The sequence below is a fragment of the Coccinella septempunctata genome, chromosome 3 (assembly GCF_907165205.1).
Source record: "Coccinella septempunctata chromosome 3, icCocSept1.1, whole genome shotgun sequence".
In the NCBI taxonomy this organism is placed as follows: domain Eukaryota; kingdom Metazoa; phylum Arthropoda; class Insecta; order Coleoptera; family Coccinellidae; genus Coccinella; species Coccinella septempunctata.
Window position 1 is genome coordinate 26,150,924 of NC_058191.1, and position 16,337 is coordinate 26,167,260.

Below are 16,337 nucleotides of genomic sequence, written 5' to 3' on the forward strand. Positions count from 1 at the left end.
CAACCAATGCAACATATGCATTTTAATCTTTGGGTTGATTTTTTTGAAATCTACATTTGATGTAACATATTCAACATTTAGCCAAAGAAGATAATCAACATTAACGCTCCCCCAAATAACTAGATTTGGTATTGCCTTTAATCAGTTTGTATAAACGTCAACTATTTTCGTCACATATTTTCGACTTCATATTTTCCGAAGTGATTCGACATTGTGTTTACATACGTAATTTATGGGACTCGGACGTAGAACGGAGTACGTAGCGCTGATTTAAAACCCAAAAATGTTTTTGAAAAGCCACATTTTTTTACTAGCGGAGTAGAGTGGAGTGTGTCAAATTTCCATGGCCAACCGATGAATGGAGTATACTTATGAATAGGAAACGTCTATTGACTATGCGCACAAAAAATGTTATATTCCACCTAATATCAAAAGTTGGCAACTCTGCGCAGCATCTGTGGAGTTCAGTCAGGACTGAAAAGATACACTGGATTCACTTAAATGTAAATTGACAACGATAATTTTTCAGGTAAGTATTTTACTTTTTGGGCTGGTTGTGTATAATGTATTGTTGATATATGTAATGCGATCATTTAGTTTTATATTGTATTTTAGATATCAATAGCATGATAACACTGACCCCACGAAAATTGTTTGTAGGGAAAATGCATTACTTGATGGAAATCTCTTTGATGGCTAGTGTATGACAGTTTTCTGAGAGCTACAGATAATTCTGGGGAGAAGATATATTGAAAAATTGTAAGCCTACTAGAGAAACAAACAAAATTTCAATGTCAAAATATTTTATTACTCAACATATTCTCCTCTTAAATGGATACATCTATTATAGCGAACCTGCAACGTCTCTAGACCTTTCAAAAAAAATGTTTCTTCTTGTTCTACAAACCATACTTCCACAGCTTTTATTACCTCCTCGTTGAAAGAAAATTTACGACCTTTTAAAATTTTTTTGCAGTTGAGGAAAGAAATGATAGTAGGAGGGAGCCAAATCTGGTGAATAAGGAGGGTGTACTAGTAATTGAAACCTTAAATCACGAATTTTTTGCATGGCAACATGAGATTTGTGTGCAGGGGCGTCTTTCCTCTTCAATTTTTTCCCGTAGAGTGATCAGTAATGTCGAATAGTACTCTCCGGTTATTGTTCTACCCTTATCCGAAATATCAATCATGATTACTCCATGGCAATCCCAACAAACTAAAGCAAGAACTTTTCCAGCAGATTTTTGGACACTTCTTAGGTCTTGCAGAACCAGAGTGTCACCATTCCATCGATTGTTGTTGCTTTGTTTCTGGATTGTAGAAATGTACCCGAGACTCATTCATAGTAACAATTCGGTTTGAGAAGTCTACATCGTTTTCAAATCGAGCAGAGATCGAACGCAATGCTTCTACCATTGCACGCTTTTGGACAATATTCAAATATTTGGGGATCCATTTTGCAACAATTTTTCTCATGTCCAAATTGACGTGAACCATATGATGAACGCGTTCGTATGAAATATTCAATGTTTCAGATATCCATTTTAGCCCAATTCGACGGTCTGATAAAATCATGTCATGAACTGCATCGATATTTTCGGGGACTAACACGGAAACTGGTCTTCCCGATCGGTCATCATCTTCAATGAAAAATTTACCTCTTTTGAAGCTGGCAGTCACCAAGGGTATTGAGCATATCTTCGTAAATCTGCTTACCTCTTTTTTTGCACCTTTGTCCTCAGTCCCGTTATCAACCATTATTCTCATCAGTAGGACGTGAAAGTTATCAGTTACCTCTTAACCCTTTTAAATACAGGTACTTGATGATGGTTCGATACCCCAATTTTTCGATTTTCACAATTTCGGTGGACATCTTCTATCTTTTAATTTATTGCGTAACTCTGGTTTACTTTTTTGACCTCAACTTCACAGTGACACTTCTAATGAGTTATTGTTAGTTGCTATGGTAACGCAATATTTTTTTTATGCATGGAACTGGTCTAGGCTAACTAGATATCAATACATCCTCGTATTTTGATTGATTCAGACCTCATGCTTCACGGTATTAAAAACGGATGAAATGAAAAAAATTACTATGCCTACCTTATATTCTAATCTAGGTTCTAACCTAGTAAACCAAAAGATTGATCCTGAAAGTTTTTCCCCTCAAAACAAAACTCGTCCGGCATATTTTTTGAATGAACTGAAATATTATCTGTTTCGTTTTCAAAAGCCGTACCTGTTCAAATATTCAATAGTAACAGTTTGAATCATTAAAATTCTCTTTCTGCATTTCCACCTATGTATCCACATATAGGCCAAATACATCTTTGAGGAAACGGCCTAACATAAACCTCCTTTATTACGGCGATATTTGCTAATATTTCCTCACGTCTGCAGCTAATCACACGAAATGAGCCAGGAAACATCAACAGAAATTTCAGATGACATAGTGTCTTGTTAGAGTGTGACCTCTCGGCATCTTCAAAGAGTCACGGACAAGCGGCAGCGACGAATACACGTCGCCCCCGAGTGACCCGCGGAGGAAACGTCAGATGACAGAGACAAATCTGCATACCAATGACAACGTTTCATGAGAATTACGTCTTCATAGGAAAATGTTCTCATCCTGGTGCGCGGCGTAATCGAACAACTAGGAAATCGTAGCTCACGATCGTTATCTCCATTTTAGTCCAGACCAAACACAATTGGGAGAATGAACATTCTTAGCACCATTTGGTTGGTCGGTACATTTGTTATAATAAGTGTGTGCGAAAAAAATGAGGAGAAATTGGCGGTAATCTTGAAATATGGATTACCACCCTTAATGCGATCTGAGTAGGAAGAAAGTACCTTATCAGTATATATGTTACGGGCAATTCAATTATTTAGGTCAGTATTCATAATGCTTGGTTATTATGAATAATGACCATTAAAATTGGGCAATTTGATAAATTCGAATTACTTTTCGATAATTTCTCACATTGCCCGGTCATTATACATTATAAATACTCCCATTATTTCTTTGGGCACTTTGATTAAGTGTCAGCTAATGAAGAACAGAGCTCATCCACAGCTCTCTTAAGGGTTAAGAGGGCCGTGGCTCATCTTAATGGCATCAACTGTAACTCCGTACGAGGCCATGTTTGGGACAAAGTTAAAAGTTGGTCTAAAAAGTTTTTTAACCACAGACGTTCTGCATAATGTATATTGTGAAGAGGACTCAGAAGTTTTAGGAAAAGATCAGATCAATTTACAGTCTGTTGAAGAAGGTCTACTGCAAAATAAACCACATGTGTTAGCGGAGCTACCAGGTCCAAGTCATCATGATGAGGAGGAACTACGGCACGAAACACGCCTGTCAACTTTATGCCCGGAACCAATTTACAATTTGTAATGAGAAGTTTATATATGGCGAAGATATTCCACATACAGAGATTCTACTATGAGAATGTGCAAGATTGTCATCCAAGAAAGAGGGCCAAAGCTATAGTAGATGTGGCTGTAAAGGTAGCTGTAAATCCGATAAGTGCAAGTGTCGTAAAAAAAGCTATGTAACTCCAAATGCCACCAAAGTGGAAGATGCTCTTAGAAATACACCCTCTATGTAAATACTTACATAGAGGGTGTATTTAGCATGTGTAGCAATACTGTTATTTGGACTTAAGTTTTGTTTGTTCTTATTTCATCGCCACCGGTTTGTTTGTCAGCATGTGAAATTTGTTATTTTTTGTTACTTTGTCAGTTAGGTATGTAAAAATTAGTTTTTTTTTATAAGAAATATGAATAAAAATGATTTTTAAAGTGCCCACTTGACTTTCAGCATTATACATAATGATCGGGCAATGTAATATTTGGAACATAATTTATCATTTTGTCATATCCATTTGGGCACTTTTTAAATTGCCCGGGCATTATGAACAATGCCCAATTATTTACATTGCCCGTAACATATAGGGGAGACTAGGGAGCATTGATACATGGGGAGGCTTGATACAGGCTTATATCCGCGGTATGTAGCCGTTTTCAAAAGTAATATACTGGTGAACACTATTCTCTGGCAGAAGGCACTACGTGATCTCAATCTGTAAGGCTAACAGTAGTTTGTTCCTGAAATATTCAACAAAGAGTGTTTCGAGGTGAGAAATTGTAAGTATTTACTCACGTTACCTAAGGGTTTTATGATCATGCATTAATTTTTCGGCATAAAAAAACATTTGACTGGGAAATATGCATAAAACTACTTAATTTACTGTTTTATTACGTTGCCAAAATGTATGGGTATAAAATGAAAACATGAATTACTTTAAAACTTGCTTTCAGGGAGGTTTGAGACATTTAGGGTGGGGAGGCCTGATACATGTATCATGTTTAAAAAATATTCCGGAGCTGGTTGGACAAGCCTACATAAAGGCGTTTTTACCATCCAACCTACCTTCTGAACATGTTTCTGCACCTACGGGACCAAAGCAAACCAGTATCATTGCTGACCTACCTACTGATCTACTAATTCTGGATCAGGCGTCAGGTGTGCTCGCAATGGTGCCACGAAGAATGTGACCGTGTTAGAAATGGCACAAAAATGTTTATATATGAGATTTGCAAGTGATAACAATGGGGCTCATATTTTCAGTTTATGTGTCTCATGCCTCCCAGTACACCGTATCAATCCTCCCATATGTGGGGAGGCTTGAGACAGTTTGCATGTTTTTGTGTTCAACGTTTTGTACAGAATATTATGTTTATGTTTTGAGAATTCTATATTTATTTCGTTGAACGATTAATCGAAGAATTATATAATGTTATAAAAGTCCTGTTTCCTCATGTAATTCATCTTACAAAAGTAAATATTCCAAAAACGTATCAACCCTCCCCAGTCTCCCCTATACTGCTCCACAGGAGTAAGGGATATCGAATTCAATCGTTTTTAAATGTGTGTAATCCTCGAGAAAATTGCTGTGAAATCATTCAAAACTGAATAACAACTTGAATCGATCCAATAAAAATCAGTATGAGACATTTCGTCAATCTGGTCGCCTTTTTTCTGAAGTTTGGTTCTCTGCAAATGCTTCATGAATGTTCTTATTTTGAAATGAAGTCAGTTTATCAACGGCTTCTATTTGAAACGAGTTTTCTGAAAATGCCAAGACGTAAATTAACAAACGCCGAGGCTAATAGGGCTATCGGAATGCTACAGGGTGACCTAACTCAGGTTGTTATAGTGGAAAAGTTCCAAGTCAGCCAAAGTGTGATATCTCGACTTTGGAATAGGTTCAGGGAGACAGGTTCCGTGTTGGAGAGACCAAGGCTTGGTGGGCGACGAAAAACAACACCTGCTCAGGATCGTTTCATCACCATTTCGGCGAGAAGAAACCCTACATCTACGTGTAGAATGCTACGGAATACTCTTCAAAATGCAGATGGGGTCCAACTTTCCATCGAAACCATCAGACGACGTTTGAGAGAGGTGAATCTAAGTTCTAGACGTCCATTAAGAGGAGTTTCATTAAAACGCGACCATAAGCGTCAAAGACTGGAATAGGCAAGGCAACATATCAATTGGAACGATCAATGGAGTAGTGTCCTTTTCACTGATGAGTCCAGATATGGACGATTGTCAGATTCACGAAGAATAAGGATATGGACAATCCCACGCATACCCCGTAATCGTCGCTATGTCCAAGTCCATCCATTCCGAGGGGGTAGTGTTATGGTATGGGCCGGGATAGGTTTCAACGGGCGCACAGATCTACACATTTGTCCTGCAGATATTACCGCCTTACACTATAGGGAGCATGTCATTGACAATGTTGTGCCAAATTTTCACGCTGCTATTGGTGAAACTTTTCAATTTCTAGATGATAACGCTAGACCGCACCGTGCAGCCATAGTTAAGAATGCGCGCGAGGAGCTTGGTATTCCACATTTACCAATACCTCCGCACTCACCAGATTTGAATTGCATAGAACATGCATGGGATATGCTCCAAAGAAGATTGGATAATCATAAACCTACCCCAGAATCTTTAAATGATCTGAGAGAGCTTCTGTCCCGTTTATGGAACCAAATTCCTCAAGAAATGTTCAACAGCCTCGTGTGTAGTATGCAAAGAAGATGTCAAGCTGTTATTAATGCCCGTTGAGGCCATACATTGTATTGATAGTCTTAAAACGCTTGAATTCTCTGGGAATAAAATTTCGTTAATTTTACTCGATTTTTCTTAACCATCCTGTATACGCTGCAGACCTACAGGCTAAAATTAATATTCAACTTGAAATCATATTAATATGAATTTTCATCACAAAAATCTTATTTTAACTATATTTTTTTGCAATTTAAGTCAATATCCCTAACTCATGTGGAGCAGTTTACTTCATGCATTTTCAATGTACTTGTTATGCAGGCTGGATAATCAAAACTTATGTGGAAACATCGACTAGAAAACCAATAGGATCATTATTATAAAAAACTTACTTATCCTGAGTTTCATAAAGCTTGATCGGGGAATCAACGCTTGATTAACGAATAGACGTCAATTTGTTTTCAATCGATAATTCATGATCATTCATGATGTCATTCTCGCATCAAATTATGATGTTCATACGTCCATTTTATTATTCTCAATTGCCACTTCTTGAATGTGTTCAGAAATAAAAAGGTTTCAGTGATTTCGTTCTAGAAATTGAGTGTGACTGTCAAATCGTTGATCGGACAATCAAAATTTTATGAAACCCGCTGTTAACTCCATAAATTTTCCTCCTGCAAGTTTTCTCATATTCGGGGAGCGTTAAGGGTGGCAACCTGTTCATAAAAGTGGAAGATATCAAACGTCATTTGTCAGGTATCCTCGAAAGGAAACTTGATCTTCAATGAGGTTTTCCACTTTTCACAGCAAGGTGAAGACTTTTACTCGTTCTCACGCCATAAGATTTGGACGGTCTCTAAACTAAAAAATACAATATTTTATTAGGTATGTGTTTAAGAAGAGTACATCGGCACATGTTACGAAACAAATTGTTGCAGTGGTGGTTTCCTGCCGTAGGGGTTGAAACTACAAAATGGAGAGAGTAACCAATATCTGTAATTCACTGTTAGTGAATTCCTGCAGAATCATTGGTCATAAATATATTCTATTCTATTCTATATTTTTTTTCTTCTATTAATAGTTGCTCAACAAATAATTTAACATTGAGACGCTGTAACACATTAATTGAGTTCCTCTTGTCATTATTTTTATAAAATTTTTATAAAATTGAATATTGCTCTTCAACCCCTCAGCCACTGCCCCTTCCAACATTTGTTTTTCAGATGCGAACATATATTATGTGCTGCCTAGTTTGAAAGCTCAAGGAAAATAGATATATAGATGATCTTTGTTTTCTTTTGAATTTTGTGATTATCACAAGAATCAAAAAGGTTTCTTGAAAAAATAGAATTAATAATTAAGAAATAATGCAAAAAACCAAAGATTATGTTGGTATTCCGCTTCCCAACGAGCCCACAAAAGATATCTTTAAAAAACGCAAATTAAATGCAGTTGACGCTAAGGGGTTGTAGAAATATTAATTTTATTTCAGACTTGTAGGCCTAATCCAGTACTTATTCTCCGGAGTATTTTCAGAGAAGGAAAATTTTGATGAAACAGTCAAACGGAGAAGAAATCGCATCAGAAACAATGAAATAGCCCATCTCGTAATTTATAAATACTCGTAATAACGCGGATTGCAGTAAAACTCGTATTTATGTAGCAATTTCGCAGTAAGAGTTTTGTATAAATATAGACTTCTGCAATAAATTGCGGGAAGATGCATAATTTGGGTGGTCTTACGTTTACAAAACGCATATTTTGGTGTCAAATTACCGATGGATAATTTTCGAAATTCGACGAACGAACTTGCTAAGACCGGAATGAAAGTTCTCCAGTTCTTGCAGCAAGATACCCCGGGGATTTAATTTCTGAAATGAAAAAATTATTCGCAGAAATATGGGTTTTTTATTTCAACAATTTATTAATCAGTTAACTGGTGTGATTGGAATGAGTCTAATCGGCGTTTTGAATTTCCAATAAAGGTTTACTGCGGCTTGAAATTATTGCCAGAATTAATTAAATGGTCCAAAGAGAAATCAGGAAAAGTAAACATAATAAATTGGTCTAAACCTTTACAACATCAGGTATATCTCAATTTCCGAAGGCAATCGCTGTGCAAGTTGATTAATATTCTAATCTCATTCTCACAAAGCTAACACCTCGGTTCACTAATACGAAAATTAAACTATATAAATAGTTCGTTGTACGAAATTATGGGTCTTCCCTACGGACCTATAATTTCCCAGAACTCATAATCGAGTGAATTCCATCGTGGCTGTTAAGTTCACACCTAAAATTTGAGATTTAGTGCTCGCTGCCTTAACGACCTGTGCCACATTTTGTCTGATGATACGTGAGGTAAACGACAAGTCACTTTTTGTTCCTGCTCCCGGAGCTTGCTTATTGAAAGGCGTGACTGAAACAGTGATAATGATAGACTAATTATCGAATCCATTAGCTTGTTTTTGATGGTTACTCCGAGTCAATTAAAATGGCATATACAATTAGCTAGAAGCTGTACGTTCATTTGCAACGATCGATTCTGTACTGACAATTTGGAGCAGGCCAGTGAGAGGTCTGTTTTATGAATCTCAATTCATTCAACGACATACATTATTAGTTTTCAAATTTAGTGGTAAAAAGAGTTTGATGTAAGCATGGTATTGCCTCATGTAGGCAAGCAAAAAGTCAAAATAATCCTCGGGTAAAATTTTAGGTACGCACTTACACACTTGGAGGATGGCTTCAAAATCAAACAAACAAATTTATTGAATTAACAGTTCAGAATGATTTTTCGCTATTTTGAATATTTTGAATGATATAATCTGTATTCATTTTTTCTGTTTTTCACCCTCTGATTAGGTATTTTCTGTGAACATAGTTTAATAAAATGTGTATATATGTAAATGTGTGTGAGTTGTGATTCACTTCACTAAAATCTCGTTTCGTCTCGCCGATAAGATATGAAGTCTCGTCAAGGGTCTGAGCGAGAGTTTCGTTGTCTCGTCGTTCATAAGGCGGACCGGCCACTAAATGAAGTTGGGTACATCGCCAAATGAAATCAGGGAAGTAATTAGAAGTTTGAAGAAGAGGAAAGCTCCCGGAAGCGGTAAAATAACGAATGTTATGTTAAAGAAATTACCTAGAAAAGGTATAGCCGCTCTAACTAATATCGCGAATGGAATTATGAGGACAGAACACTACCCAGAAAACAGCAGAAGTCATAGTTGGTTCAATAAAACATTCAAAGAAAAGAAGTTCCCACAAAACTACAAACCGATAAGTCTACTGTCGGCGTTAGGAAAAGTAGTAGAAAGAATTATAGCTACGAGGCTAAATGAGGAAACCGAAAATCTGAAACTAATACCACCTCAACAGTTCGGATTCAGATGAGAGCATTCAACAGAGCAACAATTATTGAGGCTCACAAAATACATTACAGAGGGATTCCAAAATAAACAAGCTACAGGTCTTGTTTTACTAGACGTCGCCAGAGCATTCGACAGAGTATGGCATGAAGGATTAATATATAAGATGAGATGTGCTGGATATTCGATCAAAATATGCAAGTTGGTCCGCAATTATTTCAAAAATAGAAGATTTTAAGTGAAAGTGGAAGGAGAATGCTCCACAACAAGAGATATAGAGGCTGGAGTACCCCAAGGGTCAGTTCTTGGGCCACTTGTATACAACATGTATACCGTAACCCAGAAGTAATAGAACGAGTTCTACAAGAAACGATTGACGAAACCAATGACTGGTGCATAAAGTGGAAAATCAAGCTCAATGGACAAAAGAGCCAAGCAATATTACTACAGAAGAGAAGACTGCGACCCACAACGAATCTAGAAGTTGACGGCGAAGAAATCGACTGGAAAAATGAAGCCAAATATTTAGGAATAACGCTTGACAAAGGCTTCACTTGGAAAAGTTATATCAAACAAGCAATCGACAAAACGAAAGCAGCGATGAATAGACTCTACCCTCTAATAGGAAGAAAAATCCACATGTCGAAAGAGACAAAATTGAAGATAACCAAAGTTGTTGCTAGGCCTCAACTTAGTTATGGATCAGTTTCCTGGGGTTTCGCGGCAAAGAGCCACATCAAAAGAATTCAGGCCACTGAGAACAAGCTGCTACGATGTGCAATAGATGCACCTTGGTTTGTCAGGAATAGACAGATTTATAGGGACCTAAAATAGGAAACCATAACGGAATTCATGAACAGAAAAGCAGAGAAATTTGCCGAAAAAGCGAAAACCCATCCGAATCAAGAACTCAGGAGACTAGTGGACTACGACCCAGAGGAAGACAAAAGGAGGATGCGAATTTACCGAAGAAGACCAAGAGATCAATTAAGAAGAGATTAAAATAAGAACATAAACTTATTGATAAATCCAATGAAGTGTTATCCAATAGAGGATAAACACATAAATCCCAGCACGATAGTGTGCGAGAAGAAAACCGACTAAGAGATTGACGGTTTATAGGCAAATGCCCGGAAACAATATTCAAGAAGCAGTTAAGGGTTTTTAGTGGGTCTCGAGCTCAGGAGAGTCAGAATCCCCACACTTGTTCTCCCTCAGGAGAGGGTGGTCTGACTTGCATATTTTCCCCCTGCTACACCAAAAAAAAAGAATGAAGTTGGGTGAAGTTGAGCGTTTTCAATGCTAAATGATAAGCTACGTCACTCGATTCGTAGCTTGTCACCAATATTAGCATTGAAAACGCTCAACTTCGTATTCAGTGGCCGGGCAGCCTAACGTATTGGAATGTATTGTGAATGTGTAATATTTGAATCCAATAATAATTATAACATCTACGTCCAGTTACAGGAAAATCCATTCAAATTTAATGCCCCATTAAAATTTTAATCCTTCATTATACCCTCCAAAAATGACAGTTTTAATTTTTAATCTTGCCTCTTGCTGCAACAGCAAAACGCAAGATCTCAACTCGTTAAATTGTACTATTTGTTTATGAGGAAACCCTCGAAAACGACCCTCTCGTGGGTATCGCTACATCATCGCTACAGGCTACATCATCTTTTTTTTAATATTCTAATCCCTTTTTCAATATCGAATATCAGGAAATAATCCCTAATTCTTCTTTTGGATACAAGAGATCCCAAAGAATAATACCTACTGAAACAATAATTCAATAGCTGTATTCTCCATTATCCAATTTGTACGCGCCATATCAAGTTCGTTCTAAAAAGGAAAAACAACGTTGGCTGTTGTTGAGTATGCAGAATATTCTAGGTGATTATCATAGTCATCCTTGTTCGATGCCGTAGAAGATTCGTCGATGGTGTTCAGAATCAGAATCTGTGACATTCGTTCGACAAATTTGGAGTCGGTGACAGTGATGCGATAGGGAATGGTGAGAAGCATCTTGCCGATCCTGCCTGAAAAGACGAAATTTATAGTGGAATTGAATGGCTGCATTCGAAAGCATTGGAAAAAGCATTGTTGCAAAACTTATTATTTTAGCATGGATATAGTAAAAATGTATCGTAATTTCATAGAAATATGAAACAAAACGAAGCCCTCAATTTTATTGACGGAAATGAAGGTTAATTGATAATTAAAAATCAATTCACGGATTTTAGAATTTCATTTTGATTTATTGGTTGGAGAAATATTAACTTTATTCCAGATTCATGCCGAAACCTATATATGATTATATGCGAAATGTGTGTGTTCATATTGTATTCCGTTTTGTTCTGATAATAATATTATTGTGATCAGTTTGTTTCTTAATTGAATCTAATGGTTTATTTATTTTTGGTAATTTTTTGTTGCATAAGGAAGGTGAAAAATATACTGGCGAAACGTTGCCAACAATTCAGGCGTTTTTATTAATTCCTTCCACTGAAATTCCCACTCCTTTGTTATTTCGAAGAATGGAGATGATTGAATTGTAAAGTTTCAAAGTGGGTGGAAAAATTACTTCATCGTGGTCAACTCGCAAAGTTATGTAATGGGAAGTTACAAATCAAAAATAGAAAATATAAAGAACAAGAGTTTGTAGTTTTTTCTCGACATAATAAACATCTCGAAATTTCACGTACGTAGGTTTCCAGTATTCTGCATATTCTGACACTTAATCGCCAACTATTCATTTCCATTGATAAACGCGAAAAGCTGTTTATTGTACAGCGTATAGCGTGTGAACTTATCCGGTGATAATATATTTTTAGTGGCCATTGAAGAAGAACAAACATCAAAGTGTTACCAAACACTTGAAATTTAGAACAAGGTGCTAATGAATGACCAGTGAGAAAAAATATCTTTACGATCCTACAAACACCTTAGATAAACAAAAGTGGTTATTTACATTGAAGGTTCTCATCGGAAAGTTTATGAGAAGTGTCATGAATGCAGCAAAAAAATTGTTCGCGATTTGCAATTTCGTTTAAATATATGTGGACGCAACGAAATTGAAGATTTGGTAATTCTATAAATTAACAGAGCCAATAGGACAGTAATAAACTATTATATTACTGCCATTGATGAAAACCTCTTACCTATTTAGTAATTGACCTTTTTTTCAATCAAGACATCCTCATATCTTTTTGTTTGAACGTATTCTATAACTGAATTTTCTTATCCATATCAAGAAGAATTGTCACTTTTTATTTGACAGAAACAATCGGAGGTGAATGAATTTTAAAGAGATTTTTCAGTTTTATTTGAGTTGTTTGTTGCTATTATCTCCACACCATTGTAATTTATTATACACATTCTTTTTTTAGACTAACTTCTCACGAAGCAAATCTGAGAAAATTCCAATTTTTTGGGCTGATACTCAAAAAATGGGATTCCTCAAAAGGAAGAAGAAGAAAAAACTGGTTGAGAGCATCAGGAAGTACTATTCTCTAGAATTTTTTTCATACTTTGATTTACTCACCTGAAATTGGGTCCTTTACATTGGCTCAACCAAAATATCTTGTTATAAATAATTATTTTGGTTTCTTCACACACTGAATATCAACTGTCGCAAAATGTGAAGACAGGGCTGTATGTTAGGATGTGCATTGACAAGAAGTTTTTCCACTATTTTAAACCATAGAATTAATCCTTTATTCATTCTGCAAGCCAATTTCTGTAATTGTTTTGGACCATAAACATTAATGATTACACTCACGGTGCTGAGAGGGCTCGGCCAATGCCCCACCCCCATAACACACTCGGCTAGTACTACAGTAATTAGTAGTTCCTTATTGCAGTCCAAGCTATTCACTACCAACATGTCATAATGACATCGTTAAATAAATGACATACGAGGTTTCATTCTGGTGCGATAATGAAGTGCGCCAAAAAGAGTAAAGGATAGAATTCAAAGAGTACTGTTACAGTTTAATTTGAAATCCTTAACATCGCACTTAAACTATCCGTAATGGATCGAAGAAAATCGAATGTTATAATTTGCCGCTAATACTGATGATAGAGCTCTGAAATTAAAACATTATACAGGCACTTTTTGACGTAGAATCCAGTGGTGTGCTCGCTTTTTCAGTAGGCTTTTCAATTACGAAGCTATGACCCAAAGTTATGTTTTTTTTAAAGGGAACACTAGATATCTGTCCAATTTTTTGAAAGCTCAATTTTTACTGATTTTAAAAATATATAACATCATATGGTTTATATCAATATAAATAATAGAAAATGGTCAAAAACCTTTTTTCTCAATATTTCTATGATTTCAACTTTTGATGAGATGTCAGTTTTTACTATTTTCCACGATGGAAACGTTTAGTAAATGTTTCATCAGGACATATGTATCTCGTCCTTATAGCACTGTAAAGTTTCTGTACATTTCAAAATGGTTACGAAGAATAGAAGGTAGATTATCTAACCTGGAAATATTACCTGAGAATGAAAGGATTTACACAAAAATTAGATCTGTTTCCCCTAAAGACGACCTTTTCCACCTAGTAAGTTTATATACGAGGATAGATTGAAAAATTCTTAACCTACTATAGAACCAAACAAAATTTCAAGGCAAGGTCAAAATATTTTATTACACAACATATTCTCCTCTTAATTGAATACATATATTATAGCAAACCTGTAACGTCTCTAGACCTTTCAAAAAAAATATTTATTCTTGCTCTACAAACTAGACCTCCATAGCTTTTATTACCTCCTTGTTGGAAGAAAATTTACGACCTTAAACTTTTTTTCAGTTGGGGAAAGAGATGATAGTCGGATGGAGCCAAATCTGGTGAATAAGGGGGGTGTTTTAGTAATTCAAACCCTAAATCACGAATTTTTTCCATTGCAACATGAGATTTGTGTGCAGGGGCGTTGTCCTGCAAAAACAAAACACGTTTGGATAGCTTTCTGCGTCTTTTCTTTTTAATTTTATCCCGTAGAGTGGTCAGTAATGTCGAATAGTATTCTCTGGTTATATTTCTACCTTTATCCAAAAAATAAATCATGATTACTCCATGGCAATCCCAAAAAACTGAAGCAGGAACTTTTCCAGCAGAACCAGAGTGCGTCGCTAATCCATCGATTGTTGCTTTGGTTCTGCATCGTAGAAATATACCCAAGTCTCATCCATAGTAACAATTCGGTTTAAGAAGTCTACATCATTATCAAATCGAGCACAGATCGAACGCGATGCTTCTACCCTTGTACGGTTTTGGTCAACGTTCAAACATTTGGGGATCAATTTTGCAGCAATTTCTCCAAATTGACATTTCTGATGAGTTATTGTTCTTTGCTATGGTAACGCAATATTTTTTCTATGCATGGAACTGGTCTAGCCTAACTAGATATCAATATATCCTCATAGATATGAATTTCGATAACATTCACACAAAATTCATTTAGAAAATCATTTCTGATTTTAAAGTCAACTTGGACAAGTTTTCAATCATCATCATCATCAATGTTACGATTTTAGCCATTCTATATAATGGAGAAGACAAGCTGTCATAGTTTTGGCTCTGCATATAATCTTTTTCCTTTTATTATGATCGTGTAATGAGCCAAGAAGTTCGAAAGCTCTCTTTTATCAGCTAATTCACAACATAGCCGACATTTTTTTCATAAATACTAACATGACATTTATCGATTTAATATTGATAATAATTATCACACTTGAATGCAGTTTCAACAACCAATCTTCAAAATGGCGAGAAAACAACTATAAACTGAGAAAAATGGTTTTATTTGAAGAATATCTGCAAATTCCATTCAAAACTGCATTAACTTTTTACTTCGAACTGTCATCACCATGTCGCTGCAATCTACATTTGAATTCCCAATAGCTGTTCTATGAGTTGTTTCAGAATTGATTTTTAATTTTGGGACAACTAAACATTTTTGTTCAGTGCCACCTCGAGAGCGAAGCTATCTGGATTTAGTCTCAAATCGATTCACAGAGCGAAGGTTGCTCCACAAATCTCGAGCAGTTGTTTCAAGTTTATGGACTCAAAGCAGTCTAAAGTCATTTTGTCACGCATCGCGGACATGAGCTAGGCATGAATGTTATTTTATTGCTTCTATGTTCATTTCAGTATTTATTTATACCGGCCAGTCGACACAAATGAATTTCATCATAATCAAAGATTATAGAGTTAGGAAGATAGGAAACCGCCTCATATCGCTAGTACTAAAAAGCGTATACGTTTTGGCCTGTGTTGCACACAATTGAAAATCAGATGGCGCTGAAATCGTACTGTCAAACTGTTGAATAACAGTTTTCTATTTGATAATTGAAGGGCGCGAAATTCGAATTCTGTTTCTCAAAAAAAGGGCGCGAAATTCGAATTCTATTCCTTTTATTGAATTCGAGTAGACTTGGTCGAAACCAGAAAAAACATCCTGAACGACAAAACAAAAATAGGCCTTTGTTTTGTGATCAAGATGTTTTTTTCATCTAAACATTGTTGTGAATCAATTAATATTAATGAAATACTGTGTTAGATTTGCTATACTTTTTATTTGAAATATATAGAAAAATTTGACAAAATTGAAGATTGTACATGGTGTATTCAAAGGTCAGGCTTTTTTTTAACGGAAGGTACAATTGGTGAAAATAATTCACCTTTGAAAACATCCTGTACACAAATAATTGCGCTCTGAATATAGGACACAACAGAACATGGTGAAATGTTGTATATCAAAGGTGTAATTCTACACAATACATTTTTTTCCAATTAATAGAATCAGTTGAATTTGTAAAATTTTTATCAGAAATTAATATGAACAAATATTCGATACAACATATCTCA

The 16,337-nt window shown here is 35.8% G+C and overlaps 1 long non-coding RNA gene across 1 annotated transcript; it reads right to left on the bottom strand.

Annotated features, from left to right (window-relative positions):
- Positions 1-11,161: 11,161 nt before the first annotated feature.
- LOC123309473 lies at positions 11,162-13,473 on the bottom strand. Its single transcript, XR_006537264.1, has 3 exons — positions 13,238-13,473; positions 13,001-13,181; positions 11,162-11,495 (listed from the first exon to the last, which is right to left on the bottom strand). It is a non-coding gene; the product is annotated as an uncharacterized LOC123309473 (long non-coding RNA).
- Positions 13,474-16,337: the final 2,864 nt, after the last annotated feature.